This window comes from Marmota flaviventris, chromosome 2, assembly GCF_047511675.1.
Source record: "Marmota flaviventris isolate mMarFla1 chromosome 2, mMarFla1.hap1, whole genome shotgun sequence".
Taxonomy (NCBI): Eukaryota; Metazoa; Chordata; class Mammalia; order Rodentia; family Sciuridae; genus Marmota; species Marmota flaviventris.
Genome location: NC_092499.1, coordinates 51,778,474 through 51,791,689, shown reverse-complemented (window position 1 = coordinate 51,791,689; position 13,216 = coordinate 51,778,474). Strand labels below are relative to the sequence as shown.

The window sequence follows — 13,216 nt, the reverse complement described above, 5'->3', positions numbered from 1 at the left end:
AGCCTCTCATTCTTCTGGTTGTAAAATTACACCAGTTGTAGAATCATATACGTATGTACAATAATAATATCTGATTCATTCTATAATCCTTCCTACTCCAATACCCCCTTCCCTCCCTTCTCACCTTGGCCTAATCCAAAGTACCTCTATTTCCATAGCTACCCCCAACCCCGCCACTGCTCTGAATTAGCATCTGCATATCAGAGAAAACATTTGGTATTTGTTGTTGTTGTTGTTGTTTAATTGGCTTATTTTGCTTAGTATTATATTCTCCAGTTCCATCCCTTTACCTGCAAATTCCATAATTCTATTTAAGGCTGAGTAATATTCCATTGTGTGTGTGTGTGTGTGTATTTACCACAGTTTCTTTATCCATTTATCTGTTGGAGGGCATCCAGGTTGATTCCATAATTTAGCTATTTTGAATTGAGATGCTATAAATATTGATTTGGCTGTATCACGTACTGCATTGATGTAGTATGCTGATTTTAAGTCCATGGCATATGAACTGAGGAATGGGATAGCTGGGTCAAATGGTGGTTTCATTCCAAATTTTCTGAGGAATCTCCATACTGCTTTCCAGAGTGGTTGCACCAATTTGCAGTCCCACCAGCAATGTATGAGGTACCTTTTTCCCCACTTCCTCGATAACATTTATTGATGCTTATGTTCTTCTTAATTGCCATTCTGACTGGAGTGAGATGAAATCTTAAATTACTTTTGAATTTGACTTCTCTAATTGTTAGAGATATTGAACATTTTTTCATATATTTGTTGATCAATTGTATTTCTTCTTCTGTGAAGTGTCTGTTCAGCTCCTTAGTCCATTTAATGATTTGGTTATTTGTTTTTTCGGTGCTGAGTTTTTTGAGTTCTTTATATATCCTGGGGAATTAATGGCCTAAGGTGCACGTGGTAAAGATTTTATCCCATTCTGAGTGTTCTCTTTTCACATTATTGATTGTTTCCTTTGCTAAGCAGCAGCGTTTTAGTTGAATCCATCCCATTTATTGATTCTTGATTTTACCTTTTGTGTTTTAGGAGTCTTGTTAAGGAAGTCAGCTCCTAAGCCAACATGGTAAAGATTTGGGCCTACTTTTTTTATATTAGATGCAGGATCTGTATTCTAGTACCTAATTTTTTGATCCACTTTGAGTTGAGTTTTGTGCAGGGTGAGAGATAGGGGTTTAATTTCATTTTGTTATATATGAATTTCCAGTTTTCCCAGCACCATTTGTTGAAGAGGTTATCATATCTCCAAATAATTTTTTGGCAACTTTGGCTAATATGAGATAACTATATTTATGTGGGTTCACCCTCTGTGTCTTCTATTCTGTACCACTGCTCTATATGTCTGTTTTGGTGTAAATGCCAGGCCATTTTTGTTACTATGGCTCTGTAATACAGTTTAAAGTCTGGTATTGTGATGCCTGCTGGTTCACTTTTCTTGCTAGGGATTGCTTTGGCTATTCTGGGTCTCTTATTTTCCCAATTTAAACTCATGATTGCTTTTTCTAGTTCTATGATGAATGTAATTAGGATTTTAAGAGAAATTACATTAGATCTTTATAACACTTTTGGTAGATTTTGACAATATTAATTCTTCCTATCCAAGATCATCTTCTAAGGTCTTCTTCAATTTCTTTCTTTAGTTTTCTGTAACTTTCATCATAGAGGTCCTTCACCTCTAGGTGGATTGATTCCCAAGTATCTTTTCTCTTTTTTTTCTTTCTTTTTTTTTAAAGGCTATTCTGATTGCAGTGGATTCATCATCGATGGATAGGAACACGTTTGATTTATGAGTGTTAATTTTATATCCTGCTACTTTGCTGAATTCATTTATTAGTTTTAGAAGTATTCTGGTGGAATTTTTTGGATCTTCTAAATATAGAATTATGTCCTCAGCAAATAGTGATAGTCTCAGTTCTTCTTTTCCTATTCATATCTCTTTAATTTATTTCATCAAATTGCTCTGGCTAGAGTTTCAAGGACTATGTTGAATACAAGTGGTGATAGAGGGCATCCTTGACTTGTTCCAGATTTTTAGAGGGAATGCTTTCAATTTTCCTTCATTTAGAATGATGTTGGCCTTGGGTTTAGCATAGATAGCTTTTAAAATGTTGAAGTAAGTTCCTACTATCCCTAGTTTAGGAGTGTTTTGAACATGAATGGGTGCTGCATTTTGTCAAATGTTTTTCTGTATCTATTGAGATAATCATATGATTCTTGTCTTTGAATGTATTGATGTAATGAATTACATTTATTGATTTCTATATGTCGAACCCCATTTGATCATGGTGCACTATATTTTTGTATGTAATTTGCCAGAATTTTATCGAGTATTTTTACATCTATGTTCATCATGGATTTGGGTCTGAAGCTTTCTTTCCTTGATGTGTCTATGTCTGGTTTGGTATCAGGGTGATACTAGTCTCATAAAATGAATTTGGAAGGATTCCTCCTTTTCTATTTCATAGAATAATTTGAGGAGTATTGCTGTTAATTCTTCTTTGAAGTTTGTAGAATTTGGCTGTAAGCCCTCTGGTCATGGATTTGCTTTGTTGGTAAGCTTTTATTGGCATCCCCTGCTTGTTTATGGGGTCCATGTGAGTGATGTTTTTCCCCATCCTTTTACCTTCAGTCTGTGGATGTCTTTGCCTATGAGGTGAGTCTCCTGGAGACAGCATATTGTTGGGTCTTGTTTTTATTTCAATCTGCCAGTCTATGTCTTTCAATTGATGACTTTAGGCCATTAGCATTCAGGGTTATTTTTTAATATATTGTTTTAGTTGTAGATGGACACAATACCTTTATTTTATTTATTTATGTGGTGCTGAGGATCAAACCCAGTGCCTCACATGTGCTAGGCAAATGCTTTACCACCTGAGTCACAGCCCTCAGGGTTATTATTGAGATATGATCTGTAGTCCCATTCATTTTAGTTAATTTCTGGTCTTTAACTTGACTTTCTCCATTGATTGTATTTCCCTTTAGTGTATTTCCTCCATTTTCTGGTTTTCACATTGTTTTTTTCATTTTCATGGAACATTTTCCTGAGAATATTCTGTAGTTCAGATTTTCTAGCTGTGAATTCCTTTAACTTTTGTTTATCATGGAAGGTTTTAATTTCATCTGAAAATTAATTTTGTGGATATAAAATTCTTGATTGGCATCCATTTTCTTTTGGAGTTTGTTTTATGTTTTTCCAGGACCTCCTAGCTTTAAGGGTCTGGGTTGAGAAATTAGCAGAGATCTGAATTGGCTTCCCCCATGTATAATCTGTTTTTTTTCATGCAGCCTTTATAATTTTGTCCTTATGCTGTATGCTAAGCATTTTCATTATAATGTGACTTGGGGTATGTTGTAATTTTGTACCTTTGGGGTTCTATAAATCTCTTATATTTGATTTTCCATTTCATTCTCCAGATTTGAGAAATTTTCTGATATTATTCATTGAAGAGACCATGCACTCCTTTGGTTTGTATATTCACACCTTCCTCTATCCCAATAAATTTTAATGTGGCCTTTTCATGTTATCCCATAATTCTTGGAAGTTCTGTTCATGGTTTCTTTACCATCTTTTCTGTGTGGTCAACTTTATTTTCAATATAATATATTTTGTCTTCATTGTTTGAGGTTCTGTCTTCAACGTGGTCCAGTCTGTTGGTGATACTTTCCATTGAATTTTTAATTTGGTTTATTGATTCCTCATTTTGAGGATTTCTGCTTGATATTTTTTCATAATCTTTATCTCTTTGTTGAAGTTATTTTTTACCTCCTGATGTTGATCTCTGATTTCACTTCTTACACAATCATTTATGTCATGAATCAGTTTAACTATGTACATTCTGAACTCCTTCTCTGATATTTCTTCTACTGTTTTGTCAATGGATTCTATTATTGGAGCATCTTGGTTTGTTTGGTGAGCTCTGCTCCCTTGTTTTTTCATGTTGTGTCTTCCCATCTAGCAGAGTGGATCTGAGGTAGTATAGTTTCTACCCTGTAGACTTATCGTGTCCCTGAAGGTCTCTAGTACCTAACATTTAAGGGGGAGATCAATATTAACAGCACCCAATGCAAAAACATACAGCCTTAAACCAAATAGCTCCTATTAAGACATTGGCACTTCTCTCCCAGATGGTCCTGAGGACTGAGCACCAGGACTTGTGCATCTTTTGCAGAGACCTGTACTGTATTGGGTGGATCAGGACCAGGACCTGAGAGCCGTAGATAGCCAGGTAGCGATGAGCACTGGGCCTGGTTGTTGTTTAGGAAGGGGTTGTGAAACTGGGAATTGGGGAGCCAGAGGGACTGTTGGATGTTGGACTGATACTGAACCTGGCAGGACCAGGGGATTGGTGGCTGCTGGACTAGACAGAGAGTCAAAAACCAGGCTTGTGCTGGGGCCCAGTGAGTGCTGATCTGTGTGGGCCCCAGAAACCCAGTGGAGAGCAAGATGTCCTCACACCCTTTTCAAACCTGCCGCTATAGCTAGGCACATCCACCCCCGTGCACTTGCAGAGATGGGGCAAGCCAGCTCTCTCCCACCTCTGCAGCATGATGGTGGCTGTTAGCACACCAACAGAGAGGCCTCAGGTGTCACCAAATCTGCAGGAACCTTGATATTGTGCTTTCAGGCCCTGGCCAGTGTGCCACAATGGAGTCGGCTGCGTCTTGAGATGGCTGATGGTAGTCACAGCAGCAGCAGTGTCCCATGATAGAAGTGGCTGTATTTAGAGATGGAGCAGTGGCAACAGGAGGTAGCACAGACATGGGCTAATTTTACAATCTTGATGTGACATTTCCCTTTTCTTCTTGTCTCCTATTTATTCTATTCCTTTTATAATCATTCTTTCTGTAACTCATTAAATTATGAGAGTAATTCTGCTATTTTTAATTTGGGAATGGCAGAAATATTTTATTAAGTTTCATGCTGATTTAATACTTGAGTCTTCCTAACCTTGAAATAAGAATATTGGGTTGAATGAAATTTTAAGACTGTTAATCAGTTTCTGACATTGAAAAAAGACAGTATCTATTTGTCCAAAAGAAAAAAAAAAAAAAAAAAAAAAAACTTTTTTTTTTAATTTCTAGATTTTACTTGCTCTATTTTGTCTAATTTAATCAATTTGAACAATCAAACTGAGATATCTGTTTAGTTGGGTAAAACCAATACCAATTTATGTAGATTTTCTTTTTAAATTTTTATGTTAAGAAGTTAATTAATATTAGCCAGGTGTGGTGACACATGGCTGTCGTCCAAGCAACTATGGAGGCTGAGGCAAGAGGATCACAATTTTAAGGCCATCTTTAGCAACTTAGCAAGGCCTTAAATAACTTATTGAGACTCTGTCCCAAAATAAAAGATAAAAAGGGCTCAGGATATAGCTCAGTGCAGAGTCCCCTAGGTTCAATCCCCAGTACCAAAAAGGAAGGAAGGAAGGAAGGAAGGAAGGAAGGAAGGAAGGAAGGAAGGAAGGAAGGAAGAGTTGGGGCTATAGCTCAGTGGCAGATTGCTTGACAAACATGTATGAGGCACTGGATTCCGTCCTCAGCACCACATAAAAATAAACAAATAAAGGTATTCTGTCCATTTACAATTACAAAATAAACAAACAAACAAAAAAATAAAAGAAATGATGCCCACCCCCCAAAAAAGAAATGTTATTTTCTTTCACCAAAAAAGTAGTTTGAGTAATGCTACAAAGTTGATGCTTGTATATCAAGCTAATTTCATTGGTATTTGAGAAAAACTGGATGTGACCTGTAAGGATTCAGATTCTCTATATAAAATAGTTTAAAATGGCATTCACTGTTCACTGGTCAGGTAGGTAATTAGTACCATTGTCATTTGGGGGCAAATGTGTAAATATTTTTAAACATTTTGCCATGACTGCATGATTTTTTGTGTGTTTTAATCTGATGTCATTGGATCTTATAATTACAACTTTTCTGATTGAAAAAAAGCCTGTGCCTGCCCTGAAATATTAAGCAACTATATAATTATTATTACAAAAGATTTCACATTTCTGAAAGACACAGAAAATTCAGTTTAGTTTTGACATTGTATTTAATCTCTCATTATGGAGACTGTTAGAACATTTGGAAATGTGGTGAAATTGGCATTATCTAAAACCAACTCAAAAGTTATTTTCATATCACCTTTCAAATTCTTAAATCCAAATGGGTTTGATCATGCACTTCAAGCTGAGAAAAGGGGATAAAATGTAAATATATAACTGAGCTTAGAATGGAACTTGATAATATATTCCTAAGGAGAATTGAAAATATTCTTTAGAAATCACACCTGAAGATGAGAAAAGTTTAAGAAAGGAAATACCTGAAGAAATTTATAAGAATCTGGAAACGTTGATTAACTAGTATGTCGTTGCCTGGAAAGTAAAGTGTTGAATAATCCATATTTAATGGTTTCAATCAAATAAAAAGGAATATTTTTCTCCTTCATTTAATTCACAATCTTATTCATTTAGCAAACTTTCAAATTTACATGTTTGCCAGGATCAAATGCAAATGTTTCCTCACTATTGTCAGCTTAAAAGGAAAGGATTTTACAAATTCCAAGTGCAATTATTTGGCTGCTCCTGGGAATTTAATCTTCATTCTTTCTGTTTCAAACATCTTAAAAATAGATAATACAGTCATAGAAATAATAAAGCTGAGGTTATTTGACCTAAGTAATGAATAAAACTTTAACCTACACCAGAAATAATTCTAACAAAATTTATTCTCTTTTCACATTACACTCTTTTAATCTGTTTATAATTTTGAAAAGACATAAAACTGATTCATGGGAATCAAAGTAATCATTTCTGAAATAAAAAAATTAAGTAAGTAGCTCTCATACAATAGTAGTTAGGCCTTTAATGCCTATGAAAATATTATTTTGCTCATAAAGATGATACAAAAAGCTATTTCAAACTCATGTAAGAAAAGTATATTTTCTGAAAGTTTTAAGATGATAAACATAATTACATTTCAAAACTCATAATATCTCAAATTTATACATCATTACAGATAAAGTCACACGAAACGTGGCAACCTACTTACATAAAATTAATAAATTTAAAACTACAACAAAATCAGAAGTTACTAGGAAATGTTGCTCAGTGTACGATTCGTTGTTCACTTCAAGTAAAATTCAGAGTGATACCATGAGGTGATTTCCACATTACCCTCTCCCCTTACCTCTCCACCATGCGGGAATCAGCTTCACACAATTAATTAAAGGGTTCCTTTGGTGACCCTCTAACTGAACTACTAAGTATCTTTTTAATTTTTTTCCTCATCTTTTATTACATTAAAAAATTCAAAGAGTTTGACTGATTTTTATCAAACATGGACATTAATGGGATTATTAACAATGGCATAAACTTGATTTCCAAACCAGGATGCTATCTTTCAATTCAATTCACAAGATACTATTGAAGATCTGCAGCACATATGGTGCCTCCCACAATGGTGGGGAGTAAAGCGAGAATGCTCTGTGACATCAGCCACCTGGTGTCCATTCCCTTGTATGATTTAGTCTCCTTGAATGCAGGCTGGATTTAATGACCTGCTGCTAACAAACAGAATATGAGTAAAGTAGTGGGATGTCATATATAAGGGATTAGGTTTTAAAAGACTATGGCTTTTGTTCTTGCTTTCACATGCTCACTTTGATGAAGGAAGCGTTCAGTGCAAGCAGCCTTATGAGGAAACTCATATGGCAAGTGTGTAGGGAAGCCTTTAGCCAGTCAGTGAGAAACTGAGGCACCAGTCCAATAACCTGGAAGGAGCTGAATCTGGCCATAGATACTGAATGAGCTCAGAAGCAAATTCTACCACAAATGAATCTTGAGATAACAGTAGTCCCAGCTGACATCTTGATTGCAGTCTTGTGAAAGACCCTAATCCAGAAGACTCAATTAAGCAGCACTTTGATCCTGACTCAGTGACACTATGAGTTAACAAATGTGCATTGTATTAATTTTCTCTGTTTGGGGAAAACTTGTACACAGCAACAGGTAACTACTGTACTGCCTTCCAAAAAATATACTACTAGAAGAACAAAGCTAAGTTTAATATAAGATAAGGTGTGGTGTGTTCAAGAGGTTTCTAAAAAGAATTATAATGGTAATGTGAATGACTTCTGACAAGGATTATTTATTAGAAAGATGACTGCAAGGAAGTGAAGAAAATTGTTTTTCTAGAAAGAATGAATACAAATGATCATCATGGGCCCTGGATGAGGTACTAAGGAATCTGTACATTATTCTGTAAGAAGAGAGAAACCATTAAACTTTTTTGAGAATATGTGATGAGATTCATTTTTTTAGGAAGAAAATTCTGGTGCCTTTATGTATACTAAATTAGAAGTGAAGGAGAAAAATAATTGATTACTAAATGGTTACTTCAAAAGTCCAGGAGAAGAAAGAATAGGAGTCCAGGCCATGTGGAAGCAGCAGTAAGAACAGAAATGGAAAAGAAGGTGTGAATTTCTTGGGAGCAAAATTAGCAGAATTTGTTAAACACTGGAGAATGCGGAAACAAATAAAAAGGGATGATGGCACTAAGATGTTAAGCCTAGTTGATTTGGAGAAACGGTGACATTATGAAATAAATGGAGGAACAATTTAAAAGGACAAAATAAGTTTGTTTAAACTGGACTTGTTTGAGTACCAGCAGGATAACACATGTGCTAGTAAGTCAGCAGTTTCAAATACAATTATGATGCATAGGAAGGAAGTCAGACTGCAGGTAAGGATTTGGGAATAATTAACTTAGGGATGCCAGTTAAAGCCATGAAAAGAAATGAGATAGCCCACTGAGTGCTTCAAAACCTCTTATTACTCTCCACAACCAGCAGGACAAAACATAAAATCATTAAATACCCACTTATCCAGCCTCAGCTGCTATATATGCCAACATATACTCTATTCTAAACACACAAAGTGACTAACTGGTCTCCCAAGATAGCATGTGCTTTTGCACCTCATGCCTGTGCCCTTCAATTTCCATTTCTGAAATGTCCTCTCTTCAAATGTTCATTTAGCCTTTGTGGAATTTCAGATGTCACCTGTTGTTCTTCTAGAATACATTGTCTTCCTCACTTTAAAGTCTTTATCATGTTATATTATTATAAGATTTCTTACCTTTCTATCCCCAACACACCAATACTAGGGCAGTGGTCCAGAGTAATTCATTTTGTATGCCCAGTGTCGGCTTGACTGCATGTGATATGAACTCAATTCTTTTGGGGGCAAGGGTGGGGGGAATACAACACACCGACCAGGGATTGAACTCAGAGACTCTCAACCACTGAGCCATATCCCCAGCCCTATTTTGTATTTTATTTAGAGACAGGGTCTCACTGAGTTGCTTGCTTTTGCTGAGGCTGACTTTGAACTCACCATCCTCCTGTCTCTGCCTCCTGAGCCTCTGGAATTACAGGCATGTGCCACCGCACCTGGCTTCAATGTTTAAAGTGAAAATAATTCCTGGGAAACAAAGGAGGGAGGGAAGAGATGGAGCTGCTAAGTTGAAATCATTCTTCTATAAGAGAGTGACCAAAGAAGAAATGAAAGAGACCAAGAAATCAATGCTTACTTGTACAGATGCTCCTATAGTTATGATGGGATTCCTTCCTAATAAAGCCATGTAAGTTGAAAATATCTTCAGTCAAAAATACATTGGCGGGGTTGGGGTTGTGGCTCAGTGGTATAGCACTTGCCTGGCATGTGTGAGACACTGGGTTTGATCCTCAGCACCACATAAAAATAAATAAATAAATAAAATAAAGGTTTTGCATCCATCTACAACTAAAAAAACTAAAAAAAAAAAAAAAAACTTCATAGCACAGCACATGTAGGGTATGGGTTGCTTCCCCTTGTGATCAAGGGGCTGAATGGGAGCTCAATGCCCAGCCTTGTAAGAGAATAAAATACTAGAAAAAGAAAAGCCTAGGAAAAGATCTAAATTCAAAATCTGAAGCACAGTTTCTACTGAATGTGCACCACAGTTGCATCATTATGACATAGAAAAATCATATATTGAACCATTGTAAGTCAGGGACTCTTTTTTTTTTAAAAAAAAGATGGTAGCTCCTAGTGCTGAAGGAAAGGATCCCTTCAGTCACCACATTACCACTGGTTAAACATCTCTCACTTTTAATTTTTAAAAATACAATAAAATTCATCTTTTGTGACATTTGGAAGATTTATTTGGATAAAAATCAGAATTTTGTCTAATTCACTAGGAATTGGCATTCTTAAAACACACTCTGTTCTTCTTGGCAAGGCTGCTGACGAATGATTTAATCTATTCTCTTCTTACTGCTTCCCAGAGCAAACAGCTATGATACTGAAGACCATCGTTATTTCATATAACTCCTTTAGAGGCCTCGATTTATATCCCTTCACTCCTTAGTCTACATTTATACAGATTCTCATAGCAACCAAAGTAATTATCTTCAAAAAGGTGTCCTCCAGGCCAGACAAGATCCTTCTGCCTCCAACCTGCCTCATACTCAAGAGCCTTCTCTGGCACAGCTGTTACCTTGCTCTTCCTTTAGTAGTTTCATGAACCTGGGCAGCCTAAATATTCTCCTGCACTCTGACCACCATTCTTACCACAGCCACTACCTGCCCACAGCAGTGTAGGTGGAATGTTGCTTGCGTGCCAGATTCACCTCACTCAGGTCTTTTGGTGTGTGTCAACATTTTTGTCTGTGAAGGAACATGTAACTTGGCTGTTCCCCAGACTCCAGACTCTTTCCTGAGGCACTAAATACCAAAAAAAACTATGGTTTGGGGTTTTTGTTTAACAGTTCATGCATTGTAATAGAAGTCTGCTTTACTACTTAGAAAAAAAATGGTGTAAGTTTCTTATTGAGAAAACTATCTATTCTTCTTCTTCTTGTTCCCCCCCACCACCTTTGGATTTATCTGTACAAACAGAACAGAAGGACACCAGTCCTCTGCAGACAGGAGCCCAGGGGTCATACCAGTCCTTGTGTCCTCACATTTACAGAGGTTTTTACTGTGGATCCTTCACAGGGACCTGGGCACCTTTGGGAGCAGAAGCTGGAGCCAGAGCCAATACTGGAGCTGGAGTTGTAGGCTGGGTCTTGGCTTGGGCTTGGGCATTTGGCCTGCAGAGCCTACAACCCCTGGCCACGTGGGCATGAGCACGCTTCCCCAGCTTGGGGTGGACCATGAAGGCAAGGCCATCAAGCTTGTGGCTGGCACCCTTTGGAATCTTGGGCTTAACCTCCTTGGGCTTTACCAGAGCCTTGACAGCCTCGGCATGGGCACCTATGACCTTGGCATTGTTTGCCTGCATCTTTTTAAGGCCCTTCTTGTGTGCTTCTTGGCAAAACTCATATCTCTCAGGAATTTGGGGTCTGCCCCTTAAGAGATTCATAGCTTTGTGATTGGGGTTTCTTGATGTCATTTCTGTGTCATTTTGGGGACTGGTTATGCATGGTGTGGTTCTTGGACTTGGCCATGTCTGCACCGTAAGCTGCTGCTCCTAGAGCAATTGAGACTGGAAGAGGCAACTCCATTCTTCTTTATGAGATCAATGCATTTGGAAAAGAAAAACGCTATTCATCACCTGACAATAAATGATCAAAACAACCTACCTAAATGCTTATCAACAAATAAATAAACCAACCTGAGCATTCAGGTTTATTTTTATTATTTTATGGAATATATTTTTCCTAAAGACAGCCATGATAGAATAAAATTTACATAGTAATTTTAACTAGTACTTGTTGAAATTTTAGGTATAAGGTACTAGGAAATGAAATAACAGCCTCAGAGAAGCTAAGTAATATGCCCCAAACTACACAGTAACATGTGGCAAAAAAAAAAAAAGGAAATCAAATCCAGGATATGACTTCAAGGACCAAGATCCATAATATGCAAGATGTAAATTTCTATAGCACTTTATAATTTAAAACAAAATCTTAATAAGATTTGACATCAGTCAAATTAGTAGTCAGATTTGCTGATACCAAGGACCCTTATTATGAATTCTCCCCATATATTCCTTGAACTCTATTAGCATTTTTAAGAGAGCATTATAAAAATGGAGAATGATAGAATTGAAGTACAAATACTTATTATGATGCTTATAAGAATAGTTACCTCATTTAACACTGAATTTCTGATTTGATAAAGGATATACATTAATTGGCAAGAATCATTACAAAGGGCTCTCAAAACTAATAAAAAGTGCTCAATTTGGGGCTGGGGATGTGGCTCAAGCAGTAATGTGCTTACCTGGCATGTGCGGGGCGCCGGTTCTGTCCTCAGCACCACATAAAAATAAAATCAAGATGTTGTGTCCGCTGAAAACTGAAAAATAAATATTAAAAAATTCTCTCTCTCTCTCTCTCTCTCTCTCTCTCTCTCTCTCTCTCTCTCTCTCTCTTAAAAAAAAGTGCTCAATTAAGGTGATGGGTGTCCATCCACAAGAGAAGATATTTCCTTATATTTCAGATTCCCGGTGCTGGTTCTAGTCAAGGGCCATGCCTTTCCATAAATTTTCTATTCCAATACTGGCCTCTCTTTCCCTTTCTTCTAGGTTCAGTTCCCTCAATCCCTAGGGAGAAAAGGAAACCACTCACCCATTTCATATGTAAGGAACACTTCCCCTATGTCAGTAGAGGAGATTAAAAACTTCGTGATATTTATTCTCAAGGGAGTCACATCTTTGAGGGGGAAAATTGTTTGTATACCATCACTATGCACCTTCTTGCATTTCAACAGGTAGTTGGGGGGTTACAAGAGGCTGGGGAGAATGGTGGTGAAGGAAGAGTGAGAGAGGTTACCCAATGGGTCCTAAGTAACAGGAGCAAGAAGTTCTTTTATGCTATTCCACAGTAGAGTGACGACAGATAATAGTAATGCACTACATATATCAAAAATCTAGAAGGATTTTGAATGTTTTCACCATAAAGAAATGATATACATTTCAGGGGATAGATATTGTTTAACCTGATTTAAACATGACAAAATTATACATGTATCAAATCATGCTTCCCATTAATATCTATAACTTTTCTGTTCTTCCCATATCAGTTAAAAATAAATTTAATACAAATTTTTAAAAAGAAATTGGTTGCTGCTCATTGGAACCAGATATCTTCCCAAAGCCAACCATTCCCCTTTTAGTTCTTTCTTGTTACTTAAAATGGCTGTATAAATTT

The 13,216-nt window shown here is 36.7% G+C and overlaps 1 pseudogene; it reads right to left on the bottom strand.

Moving 5' to 3' along the window:
- Positions 1 to 11,037: 11,037 nt before the first annotated feature.
- Positions 11,038 to 11,509, bottom strand: LOC114088078 (large ribosomal subunit protein eL29-like; annotated as a pseudogene).
- Between the last annotated feature and the right edge of the window lie 1,707 nt (positions 11,510 to 13,216).